General features: G+C 42.8%; 1 protein-coding gene across 3 annotated transcripts in view; it reads right to left on the minus strand.

Annotated features, from left to right (window-relative positions):
• Positions 1 to 14,002, minus strand: part of PLD1 (phospholipase D1) — a 309,620-nt gene that overhangs the window by 135,234 nt on the left and 160,384 nt on the right. The gene's annotated exons all lie outside the window — the stretch shown is intronic.

Below are 14,002 nucleotides of genomic sequence, written 5' to 3' on the forward strand. Positions count from 1 at the left end.
CTTTCTTTCTTTATAAGTGTACTCAATCGTTCTGGTCCATTATCCACAATGTGGTCAATAATGGTTATTTTCATCTTACTCGGGTCTTTGTGGTGATGGTTTGCATAGTGTCTGGAGACACTATGTAATTGATATCCTGCCCTTATATTAGATCTATGTTTATTTAATCGGGCATGGGCGGTCTGAATTGTCCGGCCGATGTATTGCAAGCCACAAGGGCACTCCAGCAAGTACACTACATAGGTGGATTGGCATGTTAATCTCTGCTTGATCTGGAAAACCTCATTAGTGGTATTAGATTTAAAGGTTTTTGCATTATTGATTATAACGCCACAACACATACATTTAGGTGTATTGCATGTGAAGCAGCCTCCTGTGTTAGGATTAGTCGTCACATCCCTTATTTTTTTCTTTTTTCTATTCGTGTTGCTAGGAGCAAGCAAGGTTTTTAAACTTCTATTCTTCCTAAAGATAATATTTGGTTTCTCTGGGATACTTTTGGAGAGAATGGGGTCACCTTTTAAAATAAACCAATGTTTTTGTAATAACTCCCGTACTACCGACCTGGATTGGCAAAATGTAGTAATTAAACTCCACTTTGTCTTTTCCTCTGTCCTTACAGAAGCCCTATCCGGATTCTCCCTTCTGTCCAAGCACGAGTCCTGTGATAGAGTGCATGTTCTTTTATATGCATCTTTTAAAAGTTTTTTTGGATAGCCTTTTTCCAAAAATCTCTTTTTGAGAATCTTGGATTCCACCTTAAAGTCAGAATCCAGAGTACAGTTTTTCCTGACTCTCCAATACTGCCCATAAGGCACATTTTTGATCCATCCAGGAAGGTGTCCACTGTTGAATTTGAGGTAGCTATTCACATCTACTGGTTTAAAAAACGTGGATGTGAATATTCTCCCCAGGTGGTCGAACTGTACCCATAGATCTAAGAATTGGAGAGAAGTGGATGATGCTGTGGCCGTGAATTTTAACCCCCAATCATTGTGATTTAGTTTGTCCGCAAAGCTCAATGCCTCCTCCATTGATCCATGCCATATAATGAATAAATCATCTATAAAGCGCCTATAGAAAAGTACTCCACTCGTGGATGATCCCGGCTGCGCGATGAGGACGGATTCCACCGCACCCATAAAAAGGTTAGCATAGCTTGGTGCGAATCTCGTCCCCATCGCGCAGCCCTTGATCTGTTTATATAACCCATCCTCAAAGGAAAACACATTGTTCTCCAATATGAACGCTATTGCGCTCAGAATGAATTCTCTTTGATCTATAGGCATTAATTAGAAGATTTCTTAATTAGAAGATTATACTTTATAAAGATACTGATATTAGGATGATCCTAATATCAGTATCTTTATAAAGTATAATCTTCTAATTAAGAAAGCTTATGAAAAGGGAATACTCAATAAAAAAGAAAAGAACTTTTTAGACATTGCACAATATAGAATACCTTTTTTCTATTTTCTGCCCAAACTGCATAAAGACCCAAAAAATCCTCCTGGACGCCCAATAATATCAGGGATCCAATCCATTACAAGTAATCTATCGCATTATGTAGATTTATTTTTGCAGACATATGTTCTGAGATTAACATCATATCTAAAGGACTCGTCACAATTAATTAAAGAATTAAGGGCTCTACCACCCATGGAGGGATGCGTTTTTCTCTCTCTGGATGTAGTGGCGCTCTACAATAATATTTCACATACATTGGGAATAAAGGTCATCAAAGAGGTTTTAACTGGAGACACTAATATGCCTATAGATCAAAGAGAATTCATTCTGAGCGCAATAGCGTTCATATTGGAGAACAATGTGTTTTCCTTTGAGGATGGGTTATATAAACAGATCAAGGGCTGCGCGATGGGGACGAGATTCGCACCAAGCTATGCTAACCTTTTTATGGGTGCGGTGGAATCCGTCCTCATCGCGCAGCCGGGATCATCCACGAGTGGAGTACTCTTCTATAGGCGCTTTATAGATGATTTATTCATTATATGGCATGGATCAATGGAGGAGGCATTGAGCTTTGCGGACAAACTAAATCACAATGATTGGGGGTTAAAATTCACGGCCACAGCATCATCCACTTCTCTCCAATTCTTAGATCTATGGGTACAGTTCGACCACCTGGGGAGAATATTCACATCCACGTTTTTTAAACCAGTAGATGTGAATAGCTACCTCAAATTCAACAGTGGACACCTTCCTGGATGGATCAAAAATGTGCCTTATGGGCAGTATTGGAGAGTCAGGAAAAACTGTACTCTGGATTCTGACTTTAAGGTGGAATCCAAGATTCTCAAAAAGAGATTTTTGGAAAAAGGCTATCCAAAAAAACTTTTAAAAGATGCATATAAAAGAACATGCACTCTATCACAGGACTCGTGCTTGGACAGAAGGGAGAATCCGGATAGGGCTTCTGTAAGGACAGAGGAAAAGACAAAGTGGAGTTTAATTACTACATTTTGCCAATCCAGGTCGGTAGTACGGGAGTTATTACAAAAACATTGGTTTATTTTAAAAGGTGACCCCATTCTCTCCAAAAGTATCCCAGAGAAACCAAATATTATCTTTAGGAAGAATAGAAGTTTAAAAACCTTGCTTGCTCCTAGCAACACGAATAGAAAAAAGAAAAAAATAAGGGATGTGACGACTAATCCTAACACAGGAGGCTGCTTCACATGCAATACACCTAAATGTATGTGTTGTGGCGTTATAATCAATAATGCAAAAACCTTTAAATCTAATACCACTAATGAGGTTTTCCAGATCAAGCAGAGATTAACATGCCAATCCACCTATGTAGTGTACTTGCTGGAGTGCCCTTGTGGCTTGCAATACATCGGCCGGACAATTCAGACCGCCCATGCCCGATTAAATAAACATAGATCTAATATAAGGGCAGGATATCAATTACATAGTGTCTCCAGACACTATGCAAACCATCACCACAAAGACCCGAGTAAGATGAAAATAACCATTATTGACCACATTGTGGATAATGGACCAGAACGATTGAGTACACTTATAAAGAAAGAAAGTTTTTGGATATACAAAATGGGCACTTTGTACCCTGAGGGTTTGAACCTTACGATTGAAAACACATCAAACCATTAAATCTGAGAAGGTTTAATGTTGTCCCTCTCATATCTTTCTCGGGTTGTCATCAGCCGTTTAATGATGGCTTGCGGGGCTACCTGCACAGGATTAAAGGTATGGTATGACGTAGCATAGCAGGAGATTTGCTTGCCCTTTCGGGCTGGTATTTAGTTCTTTTTTCATGTTGTCGTCAGTTACTTAGTTTACTGGAAGCATAGGTTCCGATCATGATAATGGATAGCATTGGGTTTTATGAGTTTTATTATAGCAGTGGGCAATTGTACAAGGTTATTTTCGGCTATTTTATATGAAAGTGTACTGTCTCTTTAAGAAACTTAACTTTAGAATTGGGGGTTGACAATCGTAGTATAGCATTGTCAGGACACTCTGGTAAGGTTCCCAGGGTGTTTTTAAACATTTATGGGGTTTATAATCGCAGTGGGCAAGGGTACAAGGTTATTTTCGGCCATTTTATATGAAAGTGTACTGTCTCTTTAAGAAATCCAACTTTTGAATTGGGGGCTGGAAACTGCAGTATAGCATTGTCAGGACACTCTGGTAAGGTTCCCAGGGTGTTTTTAAATATTTATGGGGTTTATAATCGTAGTGGGTAATTGTACAGGGTTATTTTCGGCCATTTTATATGAAAGTGCACTGTCTCTTTAAGAAATTCAACTTTTGAATTGGGGGCTGAAAACTGCAGTATAACACTGTCAAGACACCCCAAGAAGGTCCCCAGGATGATTTTAATAATTTTTAATAGTTGGTAATAAATATATTTAAAAAAAAAAAAAAAAAAAAAAACTTATTTATTTTTTTACAAATAGGAAGTTTTTACTAAGAATTGTGATTTTAAGAATCCATGTAGGGATTTTTTAGTGCACAATGCTGTTTCCAGGGGAAATAAGAGGTTAATTGGTTAAGAATGTATTATATGGAGTTTTTCAATGAAAGGGTTAATTGATTACAACACGTGGTCTAAATTTTGTAAAATACCACCCCTTTATAAAGCTGTCATTGTAGCATTCCCCGTTACCCCACCTGATGAAGACGGCTTAGACCGTTGAAACGCGTTGTGGCAGTGGTATTGGAGGAAGAATAAAAGTCGGTTGACATCTACTAAATTGTCCAGTATTCCTTTGGCGCTCCCTGAGACCGCTGCACCATTGTTTACTAGTTCGAATAGAATGAGCCTTTATGTTCTCTGGGACAGAATTACCCCTAGAGAAGTAGGCTAACTTAATGGCTTTCCTAATCAATCTCACTAGGGTACCTCTTGAAAACTTTTAGGCCTTTCTTTGGGCCCTGGAAGAAACAAACAATGACTGTCTCTTCCTCCATGGTTTTGTTGTAGATATGTAATTTATCAAAAACCTCCTAAAATCCACGGTGTGAAATATTTCCTCCTTGGGGTTCCTGGGATTACTGCAAAAGGAGGGAAGAATAATCTCCTGACTCCTATGGAATTTCATAGCTACTTTTGGAAGGAAGGCCAGATCTGGTCTTAGAATAACCATGTTCCAAAATCTGCGTAAAGGGAGTATTAACTGATAAGGCCTGATATCATTAACTTTGCAGGGTTGCAGTCAGTGCCACCATAAATCACTGTCTTCAAATTGAGAGAAATTCCTCCACCGCCAGAAGTTCTTTCATGTTGGAGGAACTGCCCTTCTCGCATTTTGGCCAAACACCCTGGACTACACAGTCTCTCAGATGCGCTCCCCATCCACTTGGGCTTGCATTTGTAGTTATGACTTCTGCTGATTTACCCATGTAACCCCTTCTGACAGATTCTCTATGCTTAACCACCATAAGAGGGCCTTGGTTACCACTGAATAAAGATGTAATTTTTCTTCCAAACACCCTTTCAGCTCTCTTTTGCCTACGAGTATCTCCTGCTGCAATTGTCTAGTATGCAATTGAGCCCATTGTTCAGCTGGAATACATGATGTCAGGGTTCCCAAAAATGACATTGCTTTATGGAATGTCATGGTAGGGTTGCTTATTGCTTGTGATACAAAGAATGAAAATGTGTGCTTTTTCTCTGGTGGTAGGTAAACAAGGCAGGCTCACTGAGTTTAAGAGAAGACACAAAGAAGACTGGACTTTTTAGGGAATTAGCCTTGACTATTTTGGTTCATGAGCCAGCCTACCTTCTCCAGGGTGGCTCTGACCCTTGCTAGGAGTCAGTTGCAATGTTCTACTGATCTGCCAACAATCAGGAAATCATCCAGGTATGGGATTATTAAAGTATCCAGTTCCCGAAGATGTGCTGTCATTTCCACTATAAATTTTGTGAAGACCCTCGGGAACATAAACAGATCAAAGGGCAGAGCCCTGAACTGAAAATGCCTGACCTGCTTGTTTATTGTTGGAACCCAACATGGACAATATTGAAAATACGTGTAATATGAATGACTGAACTCACAACTGAATCCATAAACTCTGGTTAACACCAAAGAGACCATGAGCTGTAAGGATGGGGTTGAAAAACCTGTGAGGCAGGAAGACAAGTGTGTTCTGTGGTGTAATGCCTTTTGTTCTGTTGAGAGTGAAGAGCACCTACATGCGAGATGGACATCTTGTCTGGCCTCTTGGAAGGTACATAACCCTATGGTGTTTGGATTAAAAACCATTATTCTTGATGGACATATTGACTCCAGCCTAAATGGAATTTGTACCTGTCCTTAGGCCTTTTTGACACAATGACCTTTTGGCTATGTACAAGGACGCCGCCTGCAAGAAGATGAAGACTTCTGCAATCATGTTTGACCCTTGACCCTCTTATCCATTCTGGACTTAAAAACGCCACCTTCAGGAAAGTGTCTACATCAGCAGCCATGTGCATATTTCAGGAGAACTCCAAAGAGTGTGACCTGATTGGATGGTACCATTATATGTAGGTGTTACAGGGGCATTCTTCCCACTTACCATCTTCTACCACCCTCTCCTATTATCTTTTCCCTTTCATTTCACCCTTGTCCCCTAGTTAGATTTCCCTTATGTAGGTTATTGTAAATATTCTATTTGTAATTTATCCCCTTTAAAGATCGATTAGCTCTTGTTAATTAATGTTAACTGGCACCCCTAAACTCAGCAGATTCTACATTTATGGACAGGGCCACTCTTAGGAACTTTTGGTCTCTTGCATGGATCGGAAATGGTAGTATGCATCTTTCAGGTCCAGCACACTCACGTAACAATCTGGAAACAAAAGTTTTATAGCCGATTTTATGGACTCCATTTTGAAAGGTCGATATCAGGAATTAGTTCAGATTCTTCAAATTGATGATGGTTCTGAAGGAGCCACTGGCTTCTTTATCAAGGTTAAGAGGGGAATAGAATCCCCTTTTTTCCTCCTCCACTGGTACTTCTACGAGAACTTGTTTCTGAACCAAATTCATGACTTTCGTTGCAAGGGCTAACCGTTCCTCCCAAGATTTCAGGGGGATGTTACTGCAAATGTATACGGAGGAACAGTCCGAAATTCCATCCTCAGGCCAGACTCTACTATATATAGAAATCAGTCATTGGATAAAATTCTTGCCAAGTCAGAGAAAGAGAAAAAAAAAAAAAAAAAAAAAAAAAAAAAAAAAAGAAGGAGAGCCTTTACCCTACTTGGGGAGTGGCGTAAATGGGATGACTTTTTCCCCTCAGAAGGGACCCTCAAACATGAATCCTCTGTTTTTACTCCGTTTGTCTTCCCATTTCTCTTCATCCCTGAGAGGTCTTTTTCGGCTGTACCTTCTCCAAAATGACCTTTTATACTCCGGGATGGACAAATTAGAAGCAGGGCTGTGGAGTCAGTTAGCCAAACCTCCGACTCCACGACTCCCTCATACATGGCTCATGTTTAAGTGATAAATTTACTGTAGCACAGATTCATCTCAACTTTCCCAAATTCTTATGAAAAAATATTCCCCACAAACTGCATTGAACTACTGTACCCAATTCATTATATATTTTAGGAGTCGGAGTTGGTCCATTTTATACCGACTCCACAGCCCTGATTAGGAGATCCCTTCTTCCCATCTCTGGCTTTATCCAGGATGTCATCCAGAAGTGGACCAAACAAATACTCACACAGAATGGAACATAATTTGGTTTCAGACTTGACATCACCCAGCCAGCACTTGAGCTATAGCGCCCTATGGGCTGCGTTAGAAAGGCCCGCTGATATGGCCATCAACCTCACTGAGTCTACCATGGTGAACTGTCATGAAGATCACTCAGCCACTTAAGGTTACCGGATCAAATCACCCCAGTGTTCTCCCCTAGAGGCGGCAGATCTATCCTGATCCACTCTGCATTGCTGGCTGGCCTTACTGTCGCTTCTGATGTTTCTTCCATCACTGGTGTGACTGCCACTGCTATTGCTGCTGCTGATCCTCCATAGCCACAATGAAAAGGAGAGTAGGAGCAAAACTCACTCACGCAGCCAGAACCCCATTTATATGAGGGATCAGCCACACATCTTCTCCCTCCATGTGGACTTCTTCTCTGGACCCCCCAGAAGTGAAGTTACCACTTCCGGGACAGAAGTTACCAGCGAGCTTGTCATCAGGGCTCAAGTCTCTCAGCATTCTCCGTGCGGATCCGGGATGGTGAGACGGCTGGCAGACACATGGAATGTCTCTGCTGCTATCATCTGCACACTAGCATGAGCCCCCACTAGACCTGCGGTGGCACCTCCAGGACCTTCACACCAACACTGCAGGCACAGAGCCGCTCTTGCAGGCACCCGGGCCAGGGCTGGGTAAGACTTCATTCCGTCAAATCCTATGGAAGTAGACTCCCCTCAAGGACAAATGATTGTGCTTGAAACACCTGCATCTGGGTGAGCATGTAAACATACCCATAATGCCGGTCATACTGGTAGCATAGCTGACAAAACAAAAATTTACAGATGGTGACATGAACAAATTGCTACTAGCCCAAAATCTGCTTAGCTGCAGCTGTAACCTCAAGACATAGAAATACATTCTCCTCCTAGGAACACCAGGAGTGCTGCATGCTGGGTATGTCTGTTATACCCAACACTGATGCCCTTGGGTATAAGGAAGCAAGCACTTACAAATATCTCTGCAGGGGAAAGTGTTAGAGCAGAACCAATTGCAAAATATAACAGTTCATGGCACTGCATCTTCATAGGAACCCCCACGTAGCGGATATCCATGGTATGTACTGTTGATATGTATGAAAAAACCCTCACGTTGTACTGTGGACAGGAGTAATACAGACTAACAATGTAGTCCTTCAGTAAAAAAAATAATAAATGTTGTGCATCCCTGAGTTATACAAAGAAGGCCATAAACATGAAAAGAACAGAGCCTACCTAATTTGGGGGATTGTTAACAAGAGAGGGGCAGGTCTCATTAGTGGAAATAAATCGATCAGCCCATGAGAAAACGAGCTTTCCAAAATATAAAAATTGCGGTCTAGTTGTAAACTCTGAAAGGGGAAGTTAACTGCTCTGTCTGATGAAACTGTGAAGTCTGCAGTCCATCAGCAAGAAGTGATTAGCTGCAGCGCTCATGTGACATTAACAATGTCATGAGATTGGCAGAAGACACAGCTCTCGAAGCAGAGAAGAGGTGCCATTCCAAGAGGTATATTTATTTTTTTAATTTTCATTATTATTTATACTAGGCACATTAGGGACATTGTGAAGGAGTTGTCGACTAGCGGTCAACCCCTTTAATGCCCCCCCCCATAGATGTTACACCAAAGTCAGCTAAAATTGGAGGAAACAGCCAGCAGTCTAAAATCTATGGGGAACAATGATGAGATCAGGGGAAAAAAAAAAGATCCAGCCGCTGTAATTTCAACAGCCGATTGTTTTGTTGAGTAGGGAGAGGAGAAGAGAATTCCGGCAGCTGCTTTCTGATAGAGAACACGGGAACTCTTAGGAGTTAACTGCGCTCTCCTTTGTCTGGGAGCGGGAAAAGATAGCTGTCTAATGTATATAGAGGTATTAACCCACTCCTATAGGGGATTTTAAATTTGACATATTTTGGATGACACAAAGAACTCAATAAGTTAAGTCTGTGAGATTCATAGCAATTGCAGACAGTTGTCTACATAAAAATGAACCAATGGAACCAAGGCCAAGAGTAGACATGTTTACAGAGGTCCTCACTTTGTTCACACTCAATTTAGTGACCATTAACAACAAAGCAGCTGATCATCAATTTACTAAGTAGTTCTATATTTTTGGAAAATTCTATTCTCAAGGATAGGTCAATATATTTCCATGGGTTTTGTTGAGATAATGAGTCTTGTCCTCCTGGTTTCAAATCCCCAAATTTGCTCTGATCATTTCACGCCTATGGCTTCTGGATTACACACAAGTGCATAACATTTTTGTATTGGAGGACCACATTGTTAGAGATCACTCCCAAAGGCCACAAAACATAAAAGGGTATTCCCAGGTGAAATATATCAATAGTATATGCTAGGAATAACTGCTAAGTGGGGGTTCTAGTGATGATGCAGTGCGTTGGTCCTAGTCTAGCACTTTCCTATTCAGAGACAATGTGCATAAAAGTTGGGGCTGGCAGATATGCCCACTGTGTAGCACACCTTCTATTCTCAGGAGGGAGAATGTATTTAATTACTAATTACAACTGCAAGTTAGCCGTTTTAGGATTAGTCGCAAATAGAATTGATAAATTTACAGTTATGCTGCCAGGATGACTAGCATTATGGGCATGTTTAAGCTAATTACTGCATACCCTACCTAGCAGTGTATGCCATTTGGTGCTGACAGATTGCCTTTAAAACATATGGATTATTCAGAAATAAAACTCTTTTTTGTGAAGATTTCTGTAGAATTTTGAAACAGAAATGTGGTTTTAAACAATATTCCTGATTTATATATGTAAACCACTGCTGAGACAATAAATATCTTCATACCTGGCCGCCAAGGATTCTACGTACTATACAGATCAGGTGATATGATCCATACCAGTGGCAGTGTGCTATAAAAGGCAAAACAAAAAGATGAAAAAAATATATCAATATTTGCCACTATGAATAGCACTTATTGACAGGAACGCAGGGACACTAAGCGTGCCTGGTAATAGGAAGCCATGTATCAATCAAAGTCCACTCTTGATGAATGGTCTCTAGGCTGCAGACATCACTGACGTGGATAGTACAGTGACTAGAACACGCAGAATATGTTGTCAAGCTATGGTTTCTACACAATTGCATAGTAACATGATCTTAACTCATAACTATTAATAGGAATGCTTCATAGCTACAGAAATATCAGTCTGCAATAGGCAAATACTAGCAGGAGTGAAGAAAAAATTAAATGGGTATTTCCACTACATAAAGTGATGGCATATCGCAAACATATGCCAGCACTTTGTGATTAGGGAAGGTCTATCCTTTAAAATCTCCATTGATCTTGAGCGCTGACTTTGCACTAGCATCCCTCGCTCTTCACTATCCAACTGTCACGCAGTGCTTTGGGACTATGGGCACTAACCAGGTCCCTAGAACTAGGAGCACCCTAGTTTATCCCTGTCCCCCGGATTACTCCTGAAAGTGGAGACGCTGGGTTCACGTGCCTTGCTATGCTCCTAAACCAACCCCTATCTGTCCCCTCCCCCACCCAGGGAGGTTGGAAGCCAAAGTGTACAGGTATACACTAATCAGACAAACAAGGGAAGACTGACAGGTATAAATGAAAATAACACCAACACAAAGAATACACTCAGAGTGGAACACAGGGGAGTTAAGGAAGCAGAAACCAAATAGGAGAGGATGAGGGATGTGCACACAAACAAAACTCCAAGTAACAAATCTCCTGCACAAATCTCCAAAACGCCAACTCCAACCACAAACTACACCTACAACTCCAGAAACAGGCAGTAAGAATTATCACTGGCAATTCCCAAGTGCCAGAGGCATGCATATATAGCAGAGAGGAGTGGTCAACACTAAACAGCTTAGACAATCCAGGTAGGAATGTTCCAGGAGCTTCAACTTAACAGATTAACCCTTACATTGCTAGCAAGGAAAAACACTGCACTGTTTAATAAGATGGTGAAGTACTCCTAACCAGTGCAGGAGTTTGTGAAACCAGATGCCGCGTTCTTCTGGCCCCTCTGTCGCATTATCCGAGTGAGACCAACTGTGCAGGAAAACACAGCCTTGCCAGATAGGCCTAGCGGTGTAGTGTAAAAGGACCACAGCTCCTTCTTAGGATCATGGGAGACCGAACGAACAAACCCCACAGTTCATAATGTGATGCACATCCAACAGATATCCCATCACTTTAGGAGATGGAAATACCCCTTTAAGCCAAAGAGAAATAGATGGTCTTGAATCACACCACAAAAAACATCATTAGGAGATGCAACAAATTGATCAGTATTTAACACTGTGTATGCCGTATGCTGTATAAGCGGATCTAAGCCTATTTGTAGAAATGGGACTCAGCAGCAATGAACTGGTTGCCATGGAGATATAAAAGTATATTTTCGGAAATGTCCAGTTTGGTTACGAGTAAAGTTCATCCTTTCCTTTTATTGTATGTTCATTTCTGTTCTATATATAATTAGTGACCGTTTAATCTTTTACATCCTGATTCTTCTGGATCAAAAATGAAAACATTAACCTACTATTGGGGGCTGCATTACAGAGAGGATAGGTTCACACAAGAGTAAAAATGGACAGCGAACGAACCAATGTTATTCAATGGGGCAGTGCAGATAAGCATTTTTTTTCACTGACCAAATCTGTCAAGCGAGAAGAAAAAAAAAAAAAAAAATCAAATCGGTGTGCACTAGTTTTTTCCATTTATTGGATGAGACTCATTCAAGTCTATGGGTGTGCAAAAAAGACGGATTTTGGTAAGACCTTACCTGTAAAATCCTTTTCAGTGAAGGAAGGAAGGGAGACACAGATCCATTACTAGTGGGTAGGCGGAGCCCCACAGGATAGTTCACCTCAGATTAGAAAAAGTGACGACCGGCCCCTCCAGTATAAAGGCTCCTCCTACTCACGTCCTTCAGTCCGTACACAAGCTAAGGAAGAGCAGACAACACCAGCGGAACAACACAACCCCTTCCGAAAATTCAGAAATGCGAGAGAACAGGTTATGCATAGAACAGAAAAAACACACAGTCCCAGGCACTACTCACTGGACCAGACAACTGCGATGAGCTGGCAAATGCTGACACAGAGCCCTAGCGCGCAGACCCCGGCCCAGACGACCGCCATCAGAGAGGAGTCGCGCCGCATCTGGAAAGGCAATAATACACTTCTGCCATGGGAGGGTGCTGTGTCTCCCTTCCTTCCTTCGCTGAAAAGGATTTTACAGGTAAGGTCTTACCAAAATCCGTCTTTCAGCAGCAGAAGGGAAGGAAGGGAGACACAGATCCATTACTAGTGGGACGTGCCAAAGCAGTCCAGAACTCAAGGGTGGGAAACAGTGGCAGAATCGCCAACACCCCAACAACTTAGGCAAACGCGCAACAAGCGCCAAAACTAGATAAAGAGATAACCTAAACCACCGCCGCCTGCAGGACCCTGCGTCCCAAGGCCGCATCGGCGGAAGCACTCACGTCCACTTTATAAAATTTAGTAAAAGTGTGAACGGAGCGCCAGGTAGCTGCCCAGCAGAGCTGCGCTGCCGAGGCCCCCTGACAAAGAGCCCACGACGAACCAACAGCTCTCGTGGAATGAGCTCAAACCTTAACCGGACAAGGCTCGCCCTTGAGCCGGTGCGCCTCCAGGATAGCCGAACGTATCCACCGAGCTATAGTATCCTGGGAAGCCCGCTGACCACGCCGACGACCAGCAGGAATCACAAAAAGAGAGTCCGACTTCCGAAACCCTTGCGTGATAGCAAGATAGAACTTCAATGCCCGCACCAAATCCAACGAGTGCAAGGCCCGCTTCTTTGGATTCTTCAGATTCGGACAGAGAGATGGCAACACGAAGTCCTGATTGACGTGGAAACGCGACACCACTTTAGGCAGAAAATCGCCACGGGTACGAAGCACCACGCGATCCGAGAGGACCTCCAGAAAAGGGGGCGAGCAAGACAGTGCCGCCAACTCAGAAACCCTTTTCAAAGAGGTGACCGCCACCAAGAAGGCCATCTTCCAAGAAAGCAAGTAGAGCGTAGCTGAATCCATAGGCTCAAACGGCCCATGCTGAAGAGCCTCCAAGACTAGATTGAGCCGCCAAGGAGCCACAAACGCCCTCCGAGGCGGAAACTGACGTGCAACCCCGCGAAAAAACGAACGCACATCCCTGCGTGAGGCAATAGCCTTCCGAAAAAGCACGGATAGTGCAGATACTTGACCCCGCAAGGTACCAACCGCCAGACCCTTAGCCAAACCACATTGCAGAAAAGCCAAGAAGTTGGGAATGGAAAAAACCCTCGGGTTCCTTGACGATCCAGAACACCATGAATAGAAGGCCTCTCAAGTTCTGTGATAAATCCTAGTCGTAGCTGGACCTCTGGCCGCCCGCAAGGTGGCATTGACCTCGGCCGAAAACCCACGACGGGTCAAGATCTCGGTCTCAAGTGCCACGCCGTCAAACAAAGCGACTTCAGGTCCGGATGGTGAATGGGCCCCTGGGTTAACAGGTCCGGGCGAAGAGGCAGTGGAAACGGAGGCGCCGCCAGAAGAGATACCAGCGTTGAATACCACGCCTTCCGCGGCCAATCCGGTGCCACCAAAATCGCCGGAATTCGTTCGAGTTTGATCCGCCGGATCACAAGAGGAAGTAAGGATACCGGCGGAAACACGTAGATCAGCTCGAACTGGTCCCACGGGGCCACTAGAGCATCTACCGCCACAACCTCCGGGTCCCTGTACCTGGACATGAACGTCGGAATCCTGGCGTTCAGCCTGGATGCCAT

This window comes from Phyllobates terribilis, unplaced genomic scaffold (genome assembly GCF_046119375.1).
Source record: "Phyllobates terribilis strain yellow unplaced genomic scaffold, ASM4611937v1 Scaffold_3__8_contigs__length_932513732, whole genome shotgun sequence".
In the NCBI taxonomy this organism is placed as follows: Eukaryota; Metazoa; Chordata; class Amphibia; order Anura; family Dendrobatidae; genus Phyllobates; species Phyllobates terribilis.